General features: G+C 46.6%; 1 long non-coding RNA gene across 1 annotated transcript; it reads right to left on the bottom strand.

Moving 5' to 3' along the window:
• Positions 1–3,056: 3,056 nt before the first annotated feature.
• On the bottom strand, positions 3,057–24,963 carry LOC115096815. The gene is made up of 3 exons (XR_003858149.1): positions 24,827–24,963; positions 23,849–23,974; positions 3,057–3,276 (listed from the first exon to the last, which is right to left on the bottom strand). It is a non-coding gene; the product is annotated as an uncharacterized LOC115096815 (long non-coding RNA).
• Positions 24,964–24,995: the final 32 nt, after the last annotated feature.

Below are 24,995 nucleotides of genomic sequence, written 5' to 3'. Positions count from 1 at the left end.
GTGCCTCCAGACATGACCTATCTTCAGACAGTCTCTGGGGCTTTGACTCCCCAGATTTTTCACCAACTTCTTTAGCTCTTCTCTGAAGAGGAAGTTCCCTTTAAAGGGCAACTTGAAGAGGTGAGATTTAGAGGCCGAATCCACAGCCCAGTTGCGCATTTCTAGGAGTCTCCTCACTACTACTCTTGAAGCCAGTGGCTTAGAAAACGTTCTTAAATCAGGTTGTACATAGCATCATGTACATAGCTAAGAAGGCTATGGCTGAATCCAAGGATACTGTTTCAGAGCTTTCTAGGAGATGCAGAACCCAATGCAAGGCTGCTTAGGCTATATAACCTCCACAAATGGAGGTCTGCAGGATCATATAATAAAAAAAAAAAGACCTGCTTTAGTATGGATTCTATCTTCCTGTGCTGGGGATCTTTTAAGGCTTTCCTCCCTTCCTCAGAGAAGGCTGACTTATGCATAACTGCCGAGACCAAGGCACGGACCCGCAGGATTCACAGATTATTTCTCTCCTCTAGGGGTAAGGGGTAAGTCTTATGCATAGTTCTGCCCTCTTTGAGGGCTCTACCATTCCATTAGAACCATGCGCCTCAGAATGTTATGCAATGGGCACGCCTTTGGTGGTTTCCCAATACCCTGAAAGATGGGGTCCCATTCCATAAGATTCTTTGGGCTGGCGTCTGTTATTTTCAGGGAAGATACAACCCCCACCTTCTGGAATGGGACTATCGTTGATTCCTCTTTTTTAGGAAGACAGCTACCTTTCTTCCTGAGAGCCTCCGGGAGACCCATGGCTGGAGTCCTCTTCTGACCAGGAGCCTTCCCTATAAAACTGAGTCGACTTGCAGCCCGAGGAAGTGGGTTCAGGGCCTGCCCTAGCCCACTTAAGTATGGACCCCTTTGAGTGATAACTACAGTCTAGGAGGTTATCAGCTAGTGGGAGACTTCCAGGCTTGCTCATGATGCAATATGCATGATGCATCAGTACCACGCAGTCCAGGAAAAAAGAATCCCTGTTAGGGCCCTTTATGCCCTGGCTATCTCTCCTGAGGGGGTGGACCCCCTTTGAGGGCAATTTGGAACAGAGCTTCCTCCTGTCAGGATGTCTAAGGAGACTTTGCCCACCAGGGGAGCAAGGGATTATGATCTCTTACTACAGGTTGGCTAGGCTTGATTAAAGAATCTGCCCTCAACTGCTCTTCCCCAGCAGCAGAGGGAGGGGAACAAACCTCCTCTTGGAAGCCAAGGTCTTGATCATCCTCACATATGGGCCAAAAAGGCCCTACCACGCTTGGCACTTGCATTGTCCCAAAGGCTTTGCAGCTCCTGTCCTTGTGAATGGCTGCGGGAGAAGCTGCCCGCTACTGCAGCAACACTTGCAATTGTAATCTGCTCCCTGTGGCAGCATGATCTCTCTTAGAGCTTCTGCAAACTCTGCCACCGTGGTACTAAGGCCTCAGGCAGCGAAAATGAAAGTAAATGCTGACTTTCTGCAGCAGCAGCAAATATCGGTGCCAAACACCACCGCCCCTTTCCTCCCCTCCACTGGGGACACACCACAATAAGAATTCTCCCTCTCTCCCCATGCTCCTGCTTCTCTTTAGTACTCACCACTCTCCAGAGGTGCCGTTTTTTTTTTTCTTTAAACTCTGTCAGCTGCTGAGAGGGGAACAAAGAATAGCAGAGAGAGCAGAAAGGGAAGCGGGGAAAAGGTTTTGAAGACTCTTTTGTTCTTTATTTTTTCTTACAAAGGGGGGCCTCTCCCTGGGTTACTTAAGAAAAGGTGAATCATCTCTCTAGGGAATCCACAGACCCCCCTCCAGGTACTGAGATTACCTTCAGAGGAATTCAGCCTGGGAGATTTGCTCCCACTGGGAAAATCAGTCCCTAAGGGCTGTTGTCCCAGGAGCAGGGAAAACTCAAGGCAGGGGATGAACCTAGGCTCTGGGAGCTCATTACATAATAACATTGTAAATTATGGCAGATAAAGACCAAAAGGTCCATCCAGTCTGCCCAGCAAGTTGCTTTTGGTAGTAACAGCTGGTATGTGTAGCTTACTCCCTTGCCTCCTGTAATGGGTAGTAATTGCTTCTCCGTGCAAATTACCCTCCCCCCATGCAGAAATGTTATACCTAGAGTTAAAATAGGTTACCACGTTTTTTTCATTTCCATCCTCGAGCCCAGCGGTTCTCAACCGGTGTGACACCAAGCACACACAAGTGTGTCGTCACACTTCCCGATTCACCACTGACCCAGCTGCTCCCCCTGCCCCAGCAATATACGACCTCTTCCAATGCCCGGGCTTGAAATGCTGATAGCCTGGGAGGAACGCGGCAGAAGAGCTGGAAGAAGCACTTAGTCAGTGGTACTAGCAGCATGGTCTCGTCTTCCCGCCCCCATGGCCTGGAAGAGAAAGTGGTGTGCACTGGCCACGCCCGCAGGAAAAAGAGTCCATGCTAAGTTACAAGTGCATGCAGCATCAGCCCACAGGCGAAGAGTACCATGGCTCAGGGCAAAAAGAGGAGCAACGTCGGCCCCCACGGCCTATGCGATTCCTTTCTCAAGGCAGCAATGCCTGGAAGAGGAGGAGGCTGCTACTGCCCCCGTTTGTTTTTCGGTGGGGAGGGGCGTGAGGGAGCATGTGCGTTTGAGACACTGTGTGCCTGTGAGACAGTGTGAGTGTGTGTGTATGTGAGAGAGAGAGAGCATGTGTGTGACTGAGAACCTGTTTGTGTGAAAGAGAGCATGTGTGTGTGTGTGTGTGTGATTGAGATTCTTTGTGTGTGAGAGACACAGCATGTATACAAGTGTGTTACTAAGAGCCTTTATATGTGAGTGAGCATGTATATGTGTTGTGTTTGAGGCATTGTGGACCCTTGGTCGCAATGGAGATGACTCCATCCACGGGAGGAGCCCCATGGGGAACCACTGCAATAGGCTGACACAAATAGCAGACACAGAATGGATAGAGTCTTTATTGTACTGCTGTAGTTAAATGGTGAAAGCAGGAAGGTAAGGCACTGATCCACGAAGTGCCAGTACACTCAACAGGCTCAGAAGTATAGTCTCACCCAGATGTTCATGATAGGCGGGAGCCCGCAGTTCGGGTAACGCAGCGGCTGGTGGGTGGAGTTGGAGCGCCGCATCGTAGAGGTACTCACAGAATGAAAGGCGTCTTCCTGCTGGTAGAATGGTGAGACCGAAGGTCCATGGTGCAGGATATGAAGGAAGATAGGCCCTTGAGGAGCGAGTACCCAGTGGTCCAATATTCTGTAAGTAAAATAGAGAGAAAAGACTCCTGAGGAGAAGTTGTCTTAGTTAGTGAGGATCCCCGAAGGGAAGTTGGAAATGAAAGACCCCCAAGGAGCGGGTGTCTAGAGCTTCTACTAGAGCAAGGCCCTTAGCGTGAAAGCGGTGTCTAAGCGTGCAGCTTAGAGCAGTCAGAGTAGCGAAGCATAGTCTTTGCTAACTCAAAGTGGTAGCGGAGGCTAGATATACCCGGAGGTACTGACGTCATGTGGTGGGGCTGCCCCCGTGGTTCCCGTCATGTGTATTTGAGCGTAGGAGATGTGCGAGCTCGCGCCCTAGGAGGCCACGGGAGTGAGCATGGCGGATGGGGACACCCATGCTGGTCTGGAAATGCAAGGCCCTCAGCACAGGAGGCAGCCCTCTTGCCCAAAGAGAGAGAAAGGGGAGAAAAAGAGGTAAGGCAGAGCGGTCACAGCCGTCTGCGACCGACAGACGCAACAATATGTATGATTAAGAACCTGTACGTATAAGTGAGAAAGCCGGAGTCTGTCTGCGATTGAGAGCCTGTGTGGGTGAGAGAGCGTGCACGTGTGTGTGAGCGAGAGATTGAGAGCCTATGTGTAAGCGAGAGAAAGAGAGAGAGCGCACGTGTGCGTGTGATTGAGAAAAAGGAGAAAGTTGCAAGCAAACCCCTCCTCCCCTTCTCTACCTTCCTCCTGCTAATCCACAACAATCTCAGGACACCTGGAATGCCAACGTTCCCAGTTATGGAGAGCAGAACATTTTTTTAATCCTTATTTTTAATTATTGGGTCTTTGTGTCTGGAAATTTTTTATATGACTTTTAATTATTCATTTAATTCCATTCATCAGCTTTTTTGAAATAATCTGTACTTTTTATTAGTATGGTTTTACTGCTATTGATTTTATATTTCTTGATTTGTTTTATTACAACTGGTGATATTTCTGTTTTTCCATTGTTGTACTGCATAATGAGTGTCTGGCTTGTTGCAGTTCCAGTTCAGTTTTTGTCTGCTTGTTTCTATTTATGCTTTATGGTCTCTTTATTCTTTGTTAGGTGAGGGTCTGCATGTGTGACTGAGGGTAAGGTATTCTGCTGGAATGTAGTTTCTGTGTAGGGCTCTATAGCAGTCTGTTTTTTTCTGTTTTCCTAATAGGAGGAGTATTAGTGTTTTAAGGCCCGGTGTAATATTTTCATGTTGTCTTTTCTTATGTAAGGTGGTTAACTGTTTGAGTCTTGAAAGTTGGTGCTGTTCTGATATGGGAGGTTGTACTATTTATGTCATTTCTGTTCAGAGAGATTACTTATCTTTCCCTTGTGTCATTCTTAATAATAAAAGTAATACTGGACCTTTTAAAATTTTATTTCCACCGTGGATTGTAATGAGCAGTGTGCCCCACTTGTGAGCGTGATCAGTCAGGTATGTCATGATGGAAAAAAAGGTTGAAAACTACCACTCTAGCCTGTAGGGATCAGCATTGTCCTTTTGAATTCCATCATCATTCTCAGCTTCACCAACGCTTCCGGGAGGGCATTTCATTCCTCCATCAACTTCTCTGTGAAGAAAGATTTCCTGATGTTGGCTCTGGGTCACCTTCCCACCCCCTACCCCCACCATGGAGTTTCATTTCTTGACCCCTAGTTGTGCAGTTTCCTTTCCAGAAGAAAATGCTTGTTTGTGCATCATTAATACCGTTCAGGTATCTGAAGGTCTGTATCATATCTCCCCTGCACCTCCTCATCTTCAGAGTACACACATTTATGTCCTTTCAGTCTCATCTTATATGGCTATTGATGCAGATCCCACACTATTCTTTCCTGTGTTCCACTTTTTGAGAACCTTTGTACTTCTTGAATGCTGTTCTTTTTGCCTTTATTTTTTCAGCCACTTCTTTTGAGGACCAGATTGGGGGTTTTTTTTCCTCTTACTTTTGTTTACTTTTTTGACATAATGGTTTGCTGCCTTTGTTACAGACCGTTTTGATTTGACCCACTGTTGTTCCACCTCACCCATCTTCTCCCAGTCTTCTAGCAACTCAAGGTAATTCCCCATTTTACCAAAGTCCATTTTTTTTTGCAATCCAAAACTTGGATCGTCATATGACTTCCCGCCAGCTCAGCTGCCAGATTGAAGCATACTGTCTGATGATCACAGGTGCTCAGGTGAGCACCTACTCAGACATTAGGGACATTATCCCCATGTGTGAGCACTAGGTCGAGCATCACTCCCTTTCGTGTGGGTTCCATCACTATTTGTTTGAGCAATGCTCCTTGAAGGGCATCCGCTGTCTCTCTACTACTTGCAGATTCTGCAGAAGGGATACTCCAATCCACATATAATCCAAAATCTCCAACTAGCAGCACTTCTCCTTTCTTACCCAACTTTTGGATGTCTTCAACCAGATCTCTATCCAGTTCCTCTGTTTGAGCTGGAGGTCTGTACCCCACTCCAGTGTAAATGAAAGCACCATCTTCTTTTTTTTAAGACAGCCCATAGTACTTCTTCCATACCCCATGCATTTCAGTTGCCTCTATATTATTTTTTACATATAGAGCTACTCCTTTCACTTTTCTGTCCTTCCTTAACATATGACCATATCCCAGTCATGAGACTCATTGAATCATGTCTCGGGAACAGCAACAATGTTTAAGTTCACCCCCACCCTTAGGGCCTACATAACTGGGTTTTCACTGCTCAGGCTACAAGCATTTGTGGACATAGTTTCGCAGTTTTTCTCTTCAACTTGCGGCTCTTTCTAGTCACTTTTTCTGTTCTTGCGCATAGGTGTGGAATATTGAGCTGACTGATTTTATTTTCTCCTCCCACCTCCTGTACTGCTTGGGAGCAACATGTCAATTTCACTGGCCACCTCCTGCCACCCCCTGTCCTCTAGTATAATGCCTGATATAGTAGGACCTGAATTTTTTGCTTAGGAACCTCTTTCATGCCATTGACAAATGTGGGCCACTCTTACCATATAGCATTTTACCAGTCCTCATGTGCTACAATCACCAGTGACAGAGACTACTGGAAGCAGGCTAGGACCACACTTCCTTTATAACCCACTGCTGCTCCTTGTGACCTTGGGCAAGTCACTTTACCCTCCATTGCCTCAGGTACAAACTTAGATTGTAAGCTCTTTGGGGATAGGGAAATACCTACAGTAACTGAATGTAATCTGCTTTGAAGGGTCAAAAAGTGGAATATAAAAACAAAAATATTTATATAGAGAGAAAGAAAGGTCATAGAGGTATGTTCTGTCTCCGGCAGCTGTGGAAAGGGAAATACCAGAAAGGAATGGTGTCTCAGGAAGAAAAGGAATATCTGTTGAACAATTTTGCGTTTTCCTCATCAGCCTCTACATATTCTTCCCCTTCACCTCTTGAGTCTCAAAATGCCATTTTTGCACTTCCTCCTGTCATTAACATATCTAATAAAAAAAAGTCTTGTTCTCCCAGTTTTACAATATTTGCTGTTTTTTCTTCTATTTGATTCTTTGCATTCCTGACTACTTTCTCAGCTTCTCTTAGCTTTTCCAGATATTGTCACCTGTCTTCCTCTTTCTGCAATCTCTTGTTAGCGTTTATAAACTATCTTTACTCCCTTACCTTTTCAGCTACTTCTTTCGAAAACCATAGCAGCTTCTTTTTCCTCTTGCTTTTATAGTTCCGCTTACTTCAATCTCGTCTTTAAGCGCACTACTTAAGTCCTCCTGGACCTGTCTTTTCCTCTACCCCCCCCATCTTGTTCCTTCATCTCCCTGTTACATGTAACTTGAATTTTCCCTTTCCAAACCATGTTCTGGTTTTCCCCTTGTTAATTGTAAACCGATGTGATATGAAAATGAATGTCAGTATAAAAACTTTTTTTAAATAAATAAAACTTACTTTTCTAACAAAAGAATTAGTTGCCCTTATATCTCCTTTTAGTTTTGCCTACTGCTATTCTACTTCCCCTATATTTTCCCATTCAGCTAATAACTCCTTGAGATACTGGCTCATTTTAACAAAATTGGTTTTCCTGAAGTCTAGGATGCTTGCTTTTGAATGAACCTTTTTCATCTCCTGTACTCTAATACTGAACCATGCCATCCAGTGATCATTAGGTCCCAGATAATAGTCTACTACAAAATAAAAGAACCAGCTTGTATGGGCCGGGAACTGAACTCAGACCTCCCATGTGGAAAGCAAGAATTCTCTCTCTGAACCACCAATGCAGGAAGCACCCCATCCAATGATAAACAGGGAAGAATCCTGTTATGTGGGGGGAAGGAAAGGGACACAACCCAAACATTAGCAAACTGTTCTCAATATCCTGAATAAAACAAATACTAAAATTCCTAATGAATGGCAAAAGTCTGTACAGAGGTCAGACTGGGTTCCTTTCAAAACACGGAACCAGTGACCACATCTTTATCTTACAAAAACTGAGTGTGTAGGAAAAAAAACATCCTCTCAGGGAAACTATTTCCATGTTTTATTGACTTTACAAAAGGCTTTGATTCTACCTGACATCCTGGCTTCAACTTAAACTACTACAAATTGGAAGTGGGAGATAAAAACCTATAATAATTAAATCCATATAGTCATCTATCAACGGTAAGTTAAAAATTAACAACATGCAGAAGACAGCTTCAGATGGGAATGAGGAGTGAAACCGTGATGTAGCCTGAGCCCACCTTCTACAATATCTACATCAATGACTTCCCCCTCAATACCGGAGAGATCTTCAGCCCTAGAACTAAAATTCAATCACTCAGAAATCACATGCACATGATCTGATCATTTTATCCCCCACCTGAGAAAGTATAGCAAATGTTGCTTACCTGATGTAACAGGTGTTCTCACAGGACAGCAGGATGTTAGTCCTCACAAATGGGTGACATCGAGGATGGAGCCCACCACGGAAAACTTCTGTCAAAGTTTAAACAGAACTTTGACTGGCCCCTACTGGGCATGCCCAGCAAGGCACTGACCCTGCAGCCAGCAGGGGTCTCCCTTCAGTCTGATTTTCAAAGCTACAGGCAGTGCCTAAAAAGTAAAAACAAAACGAACCCAACACCGCGGGGTGGCGGGCGGGTTTCGTGAGGACTAACATCCTGCTGTCCTGTGAGAACACCTGTTACATCAGGTAAGCAACATTTGCTTTCTCACAGGACAAGCAGGATGGTTGTCCTCACAAATGGGTGAGTACCGAGCTGAGGATGTCCTGACTTGCACCAAATGCACCCAACGACGTGCAACAGGCAGTACAAGTGGGGTGGAATTTGGGAAAGGGCATCCGCACCCTACCGGGAAGGTGGAAGGGTGTTGGTACATCAGGTTGGAAAAAGGTTACGCAAGACAGATTGGCCGAAGATGGAGTCCTGTCTTCCAGCTTTGTCCAAACAATAGTGGGCTGCAAAGGTATGGAGAGAACTCCAGGTTGCAGCCCTGCAGATGTCAGGAAGCGGCACCGATCGAAGGTGTGCCACTGACGTCGCCATGGCCCTCACAGAGTGTGCTTTGACACGGTCTTGGAAAGGAATGCCAGCCTGCTCATAGCAGAAAGAAATGCAGTCCGCCAACCAGGAGGAAAGAGCCTGCTTACCCACAGGTTGTCCTAACTTGTTAGGATGGAAAGAGACGAATAATTGAGTGCTCTTCCTGTGAGAAACTGTACGGTCTAGGTAAAAGGCTAGAGCTCGTTTACAGTCTAGGGTATGCAGGGTCTGTTCTCCAGAGTTGGAATGGGGCCTGGGAAAAAAGATAGGTAGTATGATGGATTGATTGATATGAAACTCAGAAACTACCTTAGGTAAAAATTTAGGGTGAGTGCGGAGTACCGCCCGGTCCTGCAGGAGTTTAGTGTAAGGCGGATAGGTAACTAGGGCCTGTAATTCACTAACCCTGCGAGCTGAAGTGATAGCCAAAAGGAATAACACTTTCCATGTGAGATACTTTAACTCACAGGAGTGCAGAGGTTCGAAAGGAGGTTTCATTAGACGACCAAGAACCAGATTAAGGTCCCAGGATGGGGCCGGAGGCCGTAAGGGTGGCTTCAGATGGAGCAAGCCTTTAAGAAAACGTGTTACTAGGGGTTGTACTGAAATAGGGACACCCTGTACACCTTTATGGAAGGCGGCTACCGCACTGACATGCATCCTAATGGAAGAGGTTTTAAGACCTGATTCAGAGAGATGCCATAAATAGTCCAAGAATTTGGAAATTGGACAGGAAAGGGGATCAAGGGACTGAGAAGTGCACCATGATGTGTACCTTTTCCATTTGTATGAGTAAGACTTTCTTGTGGAAGGCTTTCGTGAAGCTATCAGGACTCGAGAAACGGAATCTGAAAGGTTGAAAGGCTGAAGGACTAACCTTTCAACATCCATGCCGTCAGGGACAAGGCTTGGAGGTTGGGATGGAGGAGGCATCCGTCGTTTTGAGTGAGCAGATGCGGGTCCTTTCCCAGAGGAATGTGCCTGCGGATGGAGAGATCCTGGAGTATTGGAAACCATACTTGGCGTGGCCAGTAAGGTGCTATCAGGATCATGGTTCCTCCGTCCTGGCGTAGCTTCACGAGAGTCTTTGACACAAGAGGAAGTGGGGGGAATGCGTAGAGCAGACCGGTTGTCCACTTGAGGGAGAATGCATCCCTCGGCCGAGAGTTCTGGCTCCGAATGAGAGAGCAGTAATCGTCCACTTTGTGGTTCTGAGGGGACGCAAAGAGGTCTATGCGGGGAGAACCCCACTTGTGAAACAGAGAGGTCGCTATCAGAGGATCGAGTGACCACTCGTGCGGTCGGAAGACACGGCTCAGCCGGTCTGCCAATACATTGTCTACTCCCGGCAGGTAAGTGGCCCTGAGGTACATAGAGTGGGAGAGGGCTTCCGCCCAGATCTGCGCAGCTTCCTGACACAGAAGGAAGGAGCCTGTGCCTCCCTGCTTGTTTATGTACCACATGGCCACTTGGTTGTCCGTCTGGATTAAGATTATCTGATGAAAGAGATGATCTTTGAAAGTGCGGAGCGCATAGCGGATTGCTCGAAGTTCCAGGAAATTGATCTGGTGTTCGGCTTCCTCGTTGGACCATAACCCTTGGGTTTGAAAATTGTCCACATGGGCCCCCCAACCGATGTGGGAAGCGTCGGTGGTTAGGATAACTTGCGGATCCGGTGGAAGAAAGGGTAAGCCCTGAAGGAGGTTGACCTGAGTCGTCCACCAAGTTAAGGATAGGCGCAGCGCTTGTGTGACTGTGATTATGGAGGACAGAGGCTGAAAAGCTTGAATCCATTGTTGTCGTAGAGTCCATTGTGTTACCCTCATGGCTAGTCTGGTCATGGGAGTGACTTGAACGGAGGATGCCATGTGTCCTAGGAGAACTAGGAATTGGCGAGCTGTGGCAGTGTCTTGAGACTGGAGCTGGTGAGCTAGGGACATGAGAGTTTGGACCCGTTGTAGCGGAAGGTAGGCCTTTGCCTGTAAGGTGTCCAAGTGTGCCCCAATGAAAGATAAGGTTTGAGATGGGACGAAGCAAGATTTCTCGTAATTGACAAGAAACCCTAAGGAAAGGAGTGTGTTGATTGTCAATTGTAGGGAGGACCGGGCAATCTGAGGGGTGGAGGCCCTGATCAGCCAGTCGTCCAGATAGGGGTATACGTGGACACCTTCCTTCCTGAGGAATGCTGCTACAACTACGAGGCATTTGGTGAAGACCCGTGGAGCAGATGCCAGACCGAAAGGCAGTACTCGGTATTGATAATGGTCGCGGCCTACGAGAAACCGCAGATATTTGCGATGGGATTGTGTTATCGCAATATGGGTATAAGCTTCCTTGAGGTCGAGGGAGCATAGCCAATCCCCTTTCTGCAGCAGAGGGAGTAACGTGCCCAGGGTTACCATCTTGAACTTTTCTTTTTGCAGATACTTGTTGAGGGCTCGAAGGTCTAAAATTGGACGTAGCCCTCCTGATTTCTTTGGAATTAGGAAGTATCTGGAATAGAATCCCTTGCCTCGTTGAGAGGGAGGAACGAGTTCTATAGCATTTGATTGCAGAAGAAGAGATACTTCCTGTTGTAATTGAGCCAAATGGCTGGATAGACTCCACGCTTGAAGCGGCGGGGAGTCTGCCGGAAGAGTTATGAAATTGAGGTGGTAACCCTGTGCGATAATCGCCAGCACCCACTGGTCTGAGGTAATCCGTATCCAATGCTGTAGAAAGTGGCACAGACGACCCCCTACAGGGATGTGGGGGAGTGGGATATGGCATGTGCTCCGAGTCGGGAAGTCAAAGGCCTGCCGCAGGCCCGGGGGGTGGGGCTACAGCAGGTCTTTGTTTCCGAGGTTGGCGTGGCTGAGGTCTGGTGGAGGATCGAGCCGGACGAGGCCTAGTCGACGGAGGGTAATAACGACGTGGCCGAAAGAATGACTTTTTGGAGTCCTTCTTAGGTGGTGGTTTGGAGGATACCTCAGATGGAACAGACGAAAGTTGTTTCAACGTCTCGTGGTGATCCTTCAATTCCGCCACAATTTGTTGAATCTGTTCTCCGAACAGATTATCCCCTAAGCAGGGTAAATCGGCTAGACGATCCTGAACCTCTGGGCGAAGGTTGGATGATTTTAACCAAGCCCAACGTCTGGCTGAGATGGCAGTAGCTGAGACTTTCGTGGAAGCATCGAAGATATCGTAGGCCGTTCGGATCTCGTGCTTCCCAGCTTCAAATCCTTTGTGAAGGAGGGCTTGAAGCTGTGGCTGGTATTGGTCCGGTAAGGTGTCAGCGTAGTCCTGCATTTGTTTAAGGATAGCTCTGTTGTACTGAGTCATATAAAGTTGGTATGAAGCTATACGAGATATCAACATAGCCCCATGATACACTTTCCTTCCCACACTATCAAGAAATTGGTTGTCCTTGATAGGGGGAGTGGAAGAGTGTGGCTTTAAACGCTTGGCTTTCTTTTGCGCAGACTCAACTACAACAGAGCGATGATCCAGTTGAGACTTCTGAAATCCTGGTGCTGACTGAACGAGGTAGGTTGAGTCAGCTTTTTTATTGACTGGTGACACAGATGAAGGTGATTCCCAGTTTTTCTTTAAAAGATCCAGAAATACTTGGTGAATGGGGATGGAAGCGATGATCTTGGGGGCATCCAGAAATTGGAGCAGCTCCATCATTTGGTGCCTGTCATCGGTCTCAGATTGCAGCTGAAAAGGCACAACTTCTGACATCTCCTTTACAAAATTTATAAAGGAGAGATCTTCAGGAGGAGATCGTTTTCTACTCTCTGTAGGAGATGGTGGGGATGGTAAATCTGTATCTGAAGATGAATCATCACCCCAGGTATCATAAGGATCATGTAAGGTTTGCTGTCCTGAAGGACCTGGTAGAGGATCCAAAGGCATCGATGGAACCGGTGCTGCAAGCGGAACAGTGAACGGCATCGAGGGCTTCGGGGCCACCGATGGAATCGGTGCCGATCTTGGAATCGATGGAGCCGAAGGATAAATCGGTGGAAAGGTATGTGAAGGCACCGATGGAACGACACCGGACGGAGGAATCCGGAACGGTGTTTCTCCTGTCGATGAATGTCCTTCCGGAGATGATGGTGTAGTCGGTGCTAATGAAATCACCGATGGAAGGGCGCGCATAAGTGCCTCCATACGATTTAGTATCGGTGCCAACGCTTCCACTATAGGCTCGGTGGTCGGTTCCATCCTCGGTGGCAGAGTCGGTGCTGAGGTCGGTGCCAGAGGCGGTGCCGGAATCGGTGCCGGAGGCGGTGCCGGTGGAGGCTGGAATCTTCGCATCGCATTCTCGATGGCCTCCTGGACCAGCCGGTCCAGTTCTGCCCGGAGACCAGGGGTAAGCATACCCGGCTCGACGGGAGAGGGAGGCTGAGGCAGGGCCGGAGGGACCACCGTAACCGGTGGGATCACGGCCCCCGCACCCCGGGAGGGTGAGGGTTTCCTCGGTGCCTGCGAACGAGACGTGGACGGTGCCAGGTCCGACCGAGGCTTTTTCTTCGGTGGCTCGGCCTGTTCAGAGGTCGATGGTTGCGGATCCTCGACGGGCCGAGACTTGTGCCGTCGATGGCGATGCTTATCCTTCCGATCTCCTCGGTCATCCGGGGAGGGGACAGGAGTCGACGGCCGAGAAGTCATCGATGGTGGACGGTCACCGGCGGGTTGGCGATGGTGGTGCAACTTCGACGGTGCCGGTTCCGATGACGTCGATGCTATCGATGGCGTTGGGGTGGGTGCATGGAAGAGGAGCCCCATCTTCTCCATCCTGGCCTTGCGACCCTTAGGTGTCATTAAGGCACATTTGGTGCAAGTCAGGACATCATGCTCACTACCCAAACATAAAACACAAACCCTATGGGGGTCAGTGATGGACATAGTCCGGGTACAATCCGGACATCGACGGAACCCCGTCGCCATGGCTTAAGGCCAAATTTAGGCGCGGGCTCAGTAAGTTCCCACAGGCCTCAAGGGCCAAAATCGACGGCCGCCGATTAAAAAAGGGAAAAAACTTACCGGTTTCCGCGAAAGTGACAAAAATTTGTCGAAGGGAGACCCCTGAGGGGCAAATTTTCTTCGGATAGAAAAATACCGAATTCCTGTCAGGAACGTGGTAAGAGAGCTCCTTTCACCGCGTGGCAACTGCTGCGCGGAAAAAAGAAGACTGAAGGGAGACCCCTGCTGGCTGCAGGGTCAGTGCCTTGCTGGGCATGCCCAGTAGGGGCCAGTCAAAGTTCTGTTTAAACTTTGACAGAAGTTTTCCGTGGTGGGCTCCATCCTCGATGTCACCCATTTGTGAGGACAACCATCCTGCTTGTCCTGTGAGAAACAAGAGAACCTAAACCTTTTAGAGACTACTGCAAATAATGACCAAAACAAGTAAACCTGGAAGAGACAAAAATTATGATTTTTCAAAAAGGCAAAAGAACTCTAACACAAATTCAAATTCTTCCTAAATAAATAGGGCTTCCTAAACCTGTCCTGGAGACCCCACATCCAGTCAGGTTTTCAGGATATCTACAATGAATATGCATAAGATAAATCTGATTATCATGGAAACTCAGAATGTGCAAATTTATCTTGTGCATATTCATTGTGGATATCCTGAAAACCTGACTGGATGTGGAGTCTCCAGGAGAGGTTTAGAAAGCCCTGCAATAGACCAGAGGGTAGGTAACTCTGGTTCTTGAGTACCACAAACAAGTGTGATACCCAGAACTCAAATAGCTATAACCTGGCCTATGAAAAGGCAATAATACAAAGATGGCAACATGCCTAGAATAAGGGTTCTCAACCCAGTCCTCATGACACACCCAGCCAGTCAGGTTTTCAGAATATCCACAATGAATATGCATTAGATATATCTACATGCAATAGAGGCAGTGCATGCAAATCTCTCTCATGTATATTCATTGTGAATATCCCAACAAACAGATTGGTTAAGTGTGTCCCAAAGACTGGGCTGAGAACACCAATACACCTACTACTGGGAGGTGGAAATTGGAAAACAGAACAAACTGGACTGCTACAGATTCTTACACAGAAAATACATGCTATCAAACTACCTCACCTCAATCATACATGCAAAACACAGATAGATCCTCACAAAATACAGAATAAACTGACATACAGGCCGATACAGAATGATGCGCTTGGCCGAGCGCACCGTTTAGCCCCCGTTTGGCTGCGCATTTTAGATGCACTATTATTACTCCTTATACTGTAAGAGGTGATAGCGCGTTGAAAACGTGCGGCCGCGCGCCCCCCCCCCCCGAAACTAATAGCGTTCATCACATGCAAATGCATGTTGATGAGCCTATTAGTTAGTCGCCTGGAATACTGCCAAGGGCAGGTGTTAAGTTGGAAGCAACACTGAAAACTGAAAAGTGTACAGAAAAGCAGAAAATTCTTCTTTTCTGTACACCCTTCGCCTTAATATCCCAGCGATATTAAGTTGGAGGAACCAAAAAAAGAAAATTGGTTCTTACCTGATAATTTTCGTTCCTGTAGTACCACAGATCAGTCCAGACTCCTGAGTTTTGCCTCCCCACCAGCAGATGGAGACAGAGAAAGTTGTGACAGACTCTGCCATATATACCCGGGTGCCACCCACAGTCTGTCAGTATTACTCAGTATCAAAGCAGTATGGCTCAACAAACTAACTATAAACAGAAACCATAAACAGAACCGGATCACTAACCCCAATTGTGACCCTAACCCCCGAAAGCTGGGTAACCAAGATCGATCTGCAGACCAGAATAAATCAACAGTAAACGAGCAGATTCTCCATTATGTCTATGCATTAACTGACGCAGTATCCACAGAGGGCGGGATTCTGGACTGATCCGTGGTACTACAGGAATGAAAATTATCAGGTAAGAACCAATTTTCTTTTCTCTGTACGTACCCAGATCAGTCCAGACTCCTGGGATGTACCAGAGCTTACCTACCGGGGATGGGATCCGGAGAGGCCCGCTCTCAGCACACCTGCACTGAAACCGTCCACATCCGGAGCCTGAACATCCAGTCGGTAATGTCTTGCAAAGGTATGCACTGTTGTCCATGTGGCCGCTCTGCAAATCTCCTGTGGAGAAATCTGCTGGCATTCTGCCCAGGAAGCTGCCTGTGCTCTTGTTGAATGTGCCCGAATCCCCACAGGCAAGGGCTTACCATGCAGTAAATACGCTTCAGCCACCGGGCAATTGTGATCTTGGATGCCATGTTACCTCTCTTTGGACCACTCCAAAGAACGATGATCAGAGACCCGAAAGCTATTAGTTACTTCAAGATAACACAGTAACGCCCGAACATCCAACTTCCGTAAATCCTTGGAAAACGGATACGACCTATCCAGATTAGAGAAGGACGGAAGTTCCACAGACTGATTCAAATGAAAAGCGGAAACCACTTTTGGCAGAAAAGAAGGAACCGTTCGCAGAGACACACCAGAATCCGAAATCCGCAAGAACGGCTCTCTGCACGACAAGGCTTGCAGCTCGGACACCCTCCGAGCGGAGGAAATCGCCACCAAAAACACCACTTTCAACGTGAGGTCTTTTAACGTTGCTCTTCGCAAAGGCTCAAAAGGCGCCGAACACAAGGCCCTAAGGATCAAGTTGAGATTCCAGGAAGGACATGGCGAACTCACCGGCGGCTGCAAATGCTTCACACCCCGTAAGAAACGAGAGACATCAGGATGCGCTGCTAATGCTGTCCCTTGAATGGAACCACACAAAGAACCAAGAGCTGCCACCTGTACCTTTAAGGAACTACAGGACATTCCTTTAGCTAAACCTGCTTGCAGGAAAGCCAAGATGTCAGGAATGGATGCACGAGTGGGCACAATCCCCCAGTCTACACGCCATGACTCAAATACCTTCCACATGCGAATATAGGAGAGAGAGGTGGAAGTCTTCCATGAGCGCAACAGAGTGGTTACCACCGCGTCCGAATAACCTTTGTCTTTTAGACGCCGCCTCTCAAAAGCCAAGCCGCTAGTCAGAAGTGATCGACCTGGTCGAAACAGACAGGTCCCTGATGAAGAAGGTATGGAAACCTCAGAGGACCTTCCAACGCCAGATTGACTAGATCCGCAAACCACGGCCGATGTGGCCACTCGGGAGCCACTAAGATCATGGCGGCTGGATGACTTTCTATCCGTCTGAGCACCTTGCCTATTAGAGGCCAAGGGGGAAACATATACAGCAGAACAGTTGTCAGCCAGGGCAGAACCAGAGCATCTACGCCCTCTGCCCCTGTTTCTCTGCGACGGGCAAAGAAACGTGGAGCCTTGGCATTTTTGAACGTCGCCATCAGATCCATGATTTGAAAGGCTTGGCCGCCAACTCCCACTCTCTGGGATAGAGAAGATGCCAACTTAGAAAATCCGCATGAATGTTGTCGACTCCGGCAATGTGGGACGCTGCTATGCTGAGGAGATTCTGCTCCGCCCACGCGATTAACCATCGAGCTTCCAGCGCCTCTGGCTGACTCCTCGTACCTCCCTGGCGATTGATGTATGCGACCATGGTTGCATTGTCTGTCAGCACCCTGACCACCTTCCCCCTGACAAGCGGGGAGAACGCCAACAACGCCAGTCGAACCGCTCTGGTTTCCAGACGATTGACAGCCTACAGAGATTCTTCCGAGGACCAGAAGCCCTGTACCGACTGCCGGAGACAAACTGTGCCTCAGCCGGAAAGACTGGCATCTGTAGTTATCACCGTCCAATCCGGTAAAACCAAGGGAAGTCCCTGACTCAAATTGTCTGAAATGAGCCACCAATCCAGACTGGAGCGAGCGGCCTTAGTCAGAGGCAATTGCAGGTGGAACTGTTCGGAAACCGGATTCCAGCAGAAAAGTAAGGCTGACTGTAAAGGGCGCATGTGAGCGAAGGCCCATGGATCAGTTCTAGAGCGGAAGTCATGGAACCCAGGACTTGCAAGTAGACCCAGACTATTGGAGAGCGCTTGTACAGTAAAATTCGCACCTGACCTTGCAACTTGGTAATGCGGTCGGGCGTTAAGAAAACTCTCCCCTGTCAGGTGTCTAACAACACACCCAAAAACGCCAATGACTGGGAAGCTGTTAGATGACTTTTTGAGAAGTTGACCACCCATTCTAGATTCTTCAGTACTTGCAGCACTTGCCAAATTGCAGCCTGGCAAAGCAGTTCCGACTTCGCCCGAATCAACCAATCGTCCAGGTATGGGTGGACCAACCATCCCTCTCTGTACAACTGAGCCGCTACCACCAACATTATCTTGGTGAACTTCCTGGATGCCGTAGCAAGACCGAAAGGTAGTGCCTGAAACTGGTAATGTCGACCCAGGATGGAAAATCTCAGGATCTTCTGATGATCCAGCCTGATCCCGATGTGCAGATATGCCCCCGTCAGATTCAGAGAAGCGAGAAATTCTCCCGGCCTCACCGAGGCAATAACTGACCTCAACGTCTCCATCCGGAAGCATGGTATCCGCAGACACCTGTTGAAGCGCTGTAAGTCGAGTATGGGTCTGAAGGATCCTTCTTTCTTTGGCACGATGAAGTAAATGGAGTAGCGACCTCTTCGTTGATCCGCTGGAGGAACCGGGACAATAGCTCCGAGGTCGATCAGGCGCTGCAGTGTCTGTTTTACTGCTTGACGCTTTGTGGCGTACCCGCACGGGGAGACCAGAATCCGAGGGCGAGGCTGGCATACAAAATCTAAAGCATATCCGTGTTTTATCACAGAGAGTACCGACTGATCTGTTGTGATTTTGGCCCATTCTTCGTAAAACAGGGACAATCTGCCTCCTACCATCGGAACAGAGGAATGGACCGGTCGCCCATCATTGAGGAGACTTACCGACTGGCGTGGACTGAGAGGTACTTGGTTTGCCGAATCGTCTGCCATGAAAGGACTGAGGCCACGCCTGTTGCCTGTTAGAATTCTGCCAAAAAGGGGCCGTGGATAAAAATTGCCTGTAATTATGGTAAAATTCTATAAATAAATAAATAAATAAATAAAAATATTTTTAAAAAAAAGGGGCCGTGGATGTCCTAGGTGCCCGAGAACGTCAACCTCCCCAAAACCGGGCACAAGAAGGAAAAGCCCCCCCTTGATCGAGGCCTGTCTTCCGGCAAATGATGAACCTTATTCTCTCCCAGAGACTGGATCATATCCTCAAGTTCTTTTCCAAAAAAAAGCTTGCCCTTAAAAGGCAAGGAGCCCAGTCGAGACTTCGAGGAAGCATCCACCGACCATTTTCGTAACCATAATAACCTACGGTCCGAAACCGGGGACACCATAACCCTGGCTGACGTTCGCAGGAGATCATGCAGAGCGTCTGCACTATAAGCCACCACCAACTCAAGGCGGCCCACCTGCAGAGCTTCCTCCTCCGATAGAGATTCATTTGCAAGTAGTTGCTGTACCCATCGAAGACCAGCTCTCAACCCAAAGTAGCCTACACATTGCGGCTCAGACACCAAGTGCAGAGACCTCAAAAATCTTCTTAAGCAGCAATTCCAACTTTCGATCCTGCAGATCCTTCAGGGCCGTTGCCCCATGACTGGAATCGTGGCATCCACCTTGGGAACTCGAAGAATCTCCAACGCCTCCTCAGGAAGTGGATAAAGCTTATCCATCGCCTTAGTGACCTTCAACCCCAAATCTAGGGTGTCCCATTCGCAAAAAAAGAAGATCCGTGACAAAAAAATGAAATGGAAAAGAGGTAGCCGGACCCCTCAGGCCCAATAACACCGAATCCATGGATCCCAATCAAGATTCTTCCTGAGCAGCGTCTATTCCCAATTCTTTCAAAATGGGAGGAATGAGAGGAAGCAGCTCCTCCTTTCTGAACAGATGAAAAACCTTCGGATCATCACCTTCGATGCTCTGAGAACCACGTGCAGCGCTCTGCTGCTGGTCCCCGTCCCCCTCTGGGGTTGGGCCTGCAAATCCTGATCATCTGGATCTGCAGTGTCTGAAGATGTGTCTGTGTCCACTTGCGGCATCCTAGCCCGCAAGGAACGTGTCTCCCTAGGAGCCCCCGGGGGCCCCCTGAGCCGCGACCCTCTTCTGGGCCGTAGGAGGAGGAGGATCTAAAGGCTCCAATTCCGGAATAGCGCGTTTCTTGCTGGCTTTCCAGGCCTTAAAGGCTTTAAGCATGACCAACACAAATTCAGAAGAAAAGGAGGAGTCAGAATCTACCGAATCGGTATCAGAAACATCTCCCTGTGTCATAGGCTCTGCCGGCGCTCTAGATCGTGACCTCGGAGCCGGCTGTTGTGGAGAAAGTCGCGGTGAGAGATTCCCCTCCCCCGCCACAATCTGAGTCGCCGCCGAGAAGGCACCCAAAATGGTGCCGTTTCCCGTGCTCAGCGGGAAGGAACAGGGAGGAGGGATTGATAGCTCCCCTACTGCCAGCACTACTGACAGACACCGGATAACGACCCCCCCGGCATCCACTGAGGATCCCTCGCCACCAGGAAGGCAGGCGGAACACAGTCCGTCTCGGGTCAGAAGTGCCCGACCGGAGCCACAAGCGTGGCAAGTCGCTCCACGCAGCATCAATACAAAAAAAACCCTAAAGATCCCCCAGGGGGGATAGTCCCCTCAGGACTTGCTGACCCCCTGGGAGGTTGAAGCGCTCTCACCGGCAATCTTCTGAAAAAAAGGAGATCCTGTCTAACCTTTCAATATTTTTTATTTTTATAACTTTTTACAAACAGAAAAAAGAAAAAAGCCTAACTACTAAGTAATCTAACCCAGACTGTGAGTTTGGCAACCCTACCATCTGCTGGAGACAGAGTAATACTGGCAGACTGTGAGTGGCACCAGGTATATATGGCAGAGTCTGTTGTAAAGTTTTTGAATATAAGTATTGAGGTTCCTACCACTAGCAGAATTTAAAACTATTACCAGGAAATCCTGCTTGAATGAAAACCCCTTACTTACATCCTCCCCCTTACCCTTTCTGCCTAGAGACAAAAAGTTTAGTTTAATTTCAGAGATGTGTGTTCATATCTACCACAGAACTTTATTTACCAATAATTCATGCAGCACAACATGCATTTAAAATAAACCAGTCAGTTTGTAGTAAAAAATATTTTCTTTATTTCAGATAAAGAAAGGTATCAATAAAATCTCTAAATGACTAAGAAACATTTTTATGTTCAAATCTTAACTTTACCAGAGTATATACTACAATCAATATGATAACCATTAATAAGGTAACCGAAATTATTAAAATCAGGTAAATATCAGTCATCTTTTGCTTAATTAATCAATGCATTTCTAATACATCTGCCAATCTAGAAACAATAGCAATTTAAAGGTTCTCATATACTTGAATAAATGATTATATCTTTACCAGATAGCTGAAGCAGCCCGCACTGGTCTCTCTATAGTCACGTGCAAGGAAAATCCAAAGTAGCACTCCTTTCCTTCTGCGTCTGCTTCAGCTTTATACCCTGAACAACTCTTTGAATTCTTTGATCCAGAGTAACTGTATCTTTTCTGTCAATACCTCTACCTTTTTAGCCTTTGAAGAGCTTCATTTCTAAAAACCTTGACTGGGGTTCAATCAATATTATCCATATCAGAATATTAAAAATAGTAGTTTTTCTTACCCTCTTTAAAGCTTTGCCCATTTTCCGGTCTTTTATTTATCAATACTTTTGTTCCTTCTACTTCAGAGAGAAGAGACCAAGCACGCCCCTCTGTCCTAGGATTCACGCCTGAGTGACCACATGTTTAATGATGCCCAAGGCCATAAAATGCAGACTTCTTTCTTGCTAGAGATAAGCATTAAGTTGAAAACAACCTTTCTCAAGGTCTGTAGAGGGAGAGAGGAAGGGGGCTGTGTGCAGCAGTTTTTCCAGCACAGGCCTTCGACTAAAGCCATGGCTTTTAGAAAAGTAAAGGCTTATGGGTATTAAATGCTAACATGTCTCTTTATGGCTAATTGATTATTGACTTCACTAAATATAAGTAATTATCAATAAAGCACAAAATATTAAATTATTTTCTGACACTGTCACAATTTTCTCTGTCTCCATCTGCTGGTGGGGAGGCAAAACCCAGGAGTCTGGATTGATCCGGGCACATACAGGGAATTTAAAAATTAAATAAATAAAATCAGCCCACCAGTTAGCGAGCTCGAAAACAGTCAATTTTGCTGGCATCCGTTTTCCAAACCCATGGCTATCAGCAGATTCAAAAACTGATGCCGGTAAAATTGAGCATCAGTTGTCGGACCCGCTGACAGCCATCCCTAATGCTAATAAGGAGGTACTAGGGAAGCGCTATTAGCCCTAGCGCCTCCTTATTAGCACCGGGCCTCATTTAAATACAGAATCGCGCGCTGAGAGGTACTTGGGCGCACGCAGGGACAGTGGGCGCTTAACTTGGAGCGCCAGCTCTCCCGCACCTTTTATTAAATCCGCCTGATAACGTCTAGGTCCCATGTACCTCTAATTCACAGAATTAAGAAAAATCAGTAACCCTCTGAACCATTTTGGACCTCTGAAATGACCTGCACTGTACTGTCATTTTACTGCCTTATTTAGTTTCATTTCATTTTAATCTTTTTTTTCTTCTTTTTTTATTTCTCCTATGAAACACCTGCAGTTGTTAGAACTGGGAAGCTAGCCAGCACCTTGAGATAAGAATCAGAGAATGACCTTTATTATTGATGAATTCTAACTTGGCAAAGTTCCCAGAGTTTGTGTCTTAATTAACGCCAAACTCTAGATAGATGATGTCTTTCGACCTTCTGTAATTAGTATAGACATATGTCTATTGAATTTAGTATTTCACATGTTTGGTTATTAGGAGTTTTAGATGCTCGACCCCTATAGTACTTTGACATTTCTTTATCTGTACCCAAGTGCTCTTCTGTCAATTAGATATGACTGAAGAAGCAAGATCAAGGCATACAAGTGTCTCGATAAAGCACATCTAAAGTAAATATCAAAGAATTTTTATAGCTAAATTTTCCTGGACATGTAACCTGACATATATGTAATTGTTTAGTAATCAGAACATGAGGCCAGATGTCTCTTGAGATATTTTAACTTGATTTATATTGAAATAAATTAGTATAAGCCATAAAAGGTCAGCAAGATAGAGTATATATACCGTGACATCCAGATGCTCAAGGCTGCTGTTCTATCTAGAGTATGGAGGAATATAAAATAGAGAAACCGAAGTCCTCAAAAGTATTTATTAGTAAAACAATATTTGCCTGACTCAAGGCCTGGGTTTCACCCAATGGAGGGCTGCTTCAGGGGCTATTCGTAAGAGATTTTATCATATGACATGAAGCACTGTTATCTCATACCTCATTCAGATTGACACCAACAAGAATCGAGAAACATTGGTAGCAGATCTGTAATTAGCATGTTGATGTACTTATTCCAATATGCTTATGAAGAAGTTTTTAAACTTGCAACAGTGTGCATACTGCTGGTACATTAAAAAATGACTTGCTCCAGATCACACAGTGTTTTGGGTTGATGGCTTGAAATCAATATTGTCCCGACTGTAGAAATGTTTTCCTTCACAATAGCGTCAAGTACACCTTGTGCACTGGCATTTCTACAGTCGGGACAATATTGATTTCAAGCCATCAACCCAAAACACTGTGTGATCTGGAGCCTATCCAGAGTAGGGCATGCCCGAGACCCTGGCTGATTTAACTTGTATTTGGTAAGTAACCATTTTGATTTTCATTTTTTCCTGTATCTATTACTTGACTTGATCAATTAAATACTTTCCTCATGTAAAATAAAATCATATTCTTTAAGAATATATCTCTGATTAAGTTATTTAGTGGCTCTGATCTCATAAAAAATTAACTGAGCTCAATAGAGGCTTCAACTCTCAGGAGCACTGATGTGTTAACTTTATATGACATGGAATTCTAAGATAAAGAGAGTAAACTTTAAGGGAACACCATAATAATGTTTTTCTTATTTAGAATTACCTATCAGAGCAGAACCATGACAAAGTGATCACAGATTAGAAATATGCAACGAAAACCTGAATTGGAAACCCTAAGAAGCCACATATTGTATTCACATACCTGGAACTCTCAGGATTTCACTCTGAGATTCAGGGAATTTGCATCAATTGTAGGGTCTCAGGGGAACACTAGAAATCTCAAGGCCTCTCTATATACAGCTCAGCCACTCCCCTTCCTCGGGTAAGCCTGCAGAGAAAAGCAAGCCTGGAGTAGACACTGCAAGCAGCATGTGGGGAGAAACGGGAAAGGGGATGCAATACAAATAAAACTCAGGATTCCAGGACTTGGGAATCACTAAGGTAAGGGTAAAGTAAGGATGCATAAATCATGGAGTTGAGACTTATAGGGGGAGTGAGCAACGAGACTGCTGGGGTGAGGGAGAGAAGAAGGGGGAAGTAAGCTAGGTCATCTCAGCAGAGGGACATGTGATGATGATGGATGGCAGAAAAAGAAAGTGTGGATTAGTTTGGTGGGGGTGGTGGAAGAGAGAAAGCCGATACATATTATTCCATTACCCTCCGCTAATCAACAGCAAACTCAGGATGACCCCTACTCAAAAGTTCCCAGATATGTATATGCAGTACAACACTGGAGAAATAGAAATAAATATCTTTGCACAGTGCTGGAGAAAATGTATCAGAAATGCATATTTTCCAAAGCTGACAGAGAAAAATCAAAGACTTCTCACAAAACAATAAGCAGGGAAAAACTCTGTATAATCCTGAGGGAGGGAGGGGGGAACAGAGAAACAGCAGCTATACCGCAAAGTATGCGATATCCTGTCACCAGGCCAGAAATAAAATCTGACCAAAGGCTAATTTAGCCCAATATCAAAACCAAAGACTTGCCCTTGATATTGTGCATCCCCCAACTGTAACTTTACTGTTATTATAATTATTTTCTTCTTTTCTCCTTGTTACTTTAATTACTCTGAATATTACTTCGGCAACACATGTAAAACTACCATGCCAATAAAGTTATCTATATCTCTCTCGAAGCAGAAACAAAGTACAGCCCCAGTTTTCAAGAGTCACTCACTTAAGCAATTCTCATTCCTTTGCTCATTTCGCCCCCAACCAAGATGGTGATAGCCAATTCGGCTTCGCTCACGTGTCTAGGGCACGCTCCGATTGTTGGCCCCCCCCCAACCATCACGTGATAAGAGGAACCCTAGAAATGCTCCTCCCGCTAGTTGTTCAGCTTGGAA

The sequence above is a fragment of the Rhinatrema bivittatum genome, chromosome 1 (genome assembly GCF_901001135.1).
Source record: "Rhinatrema bivittatum chromosome 1, aRhiBiv1.1, whole genome shotgun sequence".
NCBI classification, from domain to species: Eukaryota; Metazoa; Chordata; class Amphibia; order Gymnophiona; family Rhinatrematidae; genus Rhinatrema; species Rhinatrema bivittatum.
The sequence above is the reverse complement of the archived record's forward strand: the minus strand, read 5'-3'. Positions and strand labels throughout refer to the sequence as shown.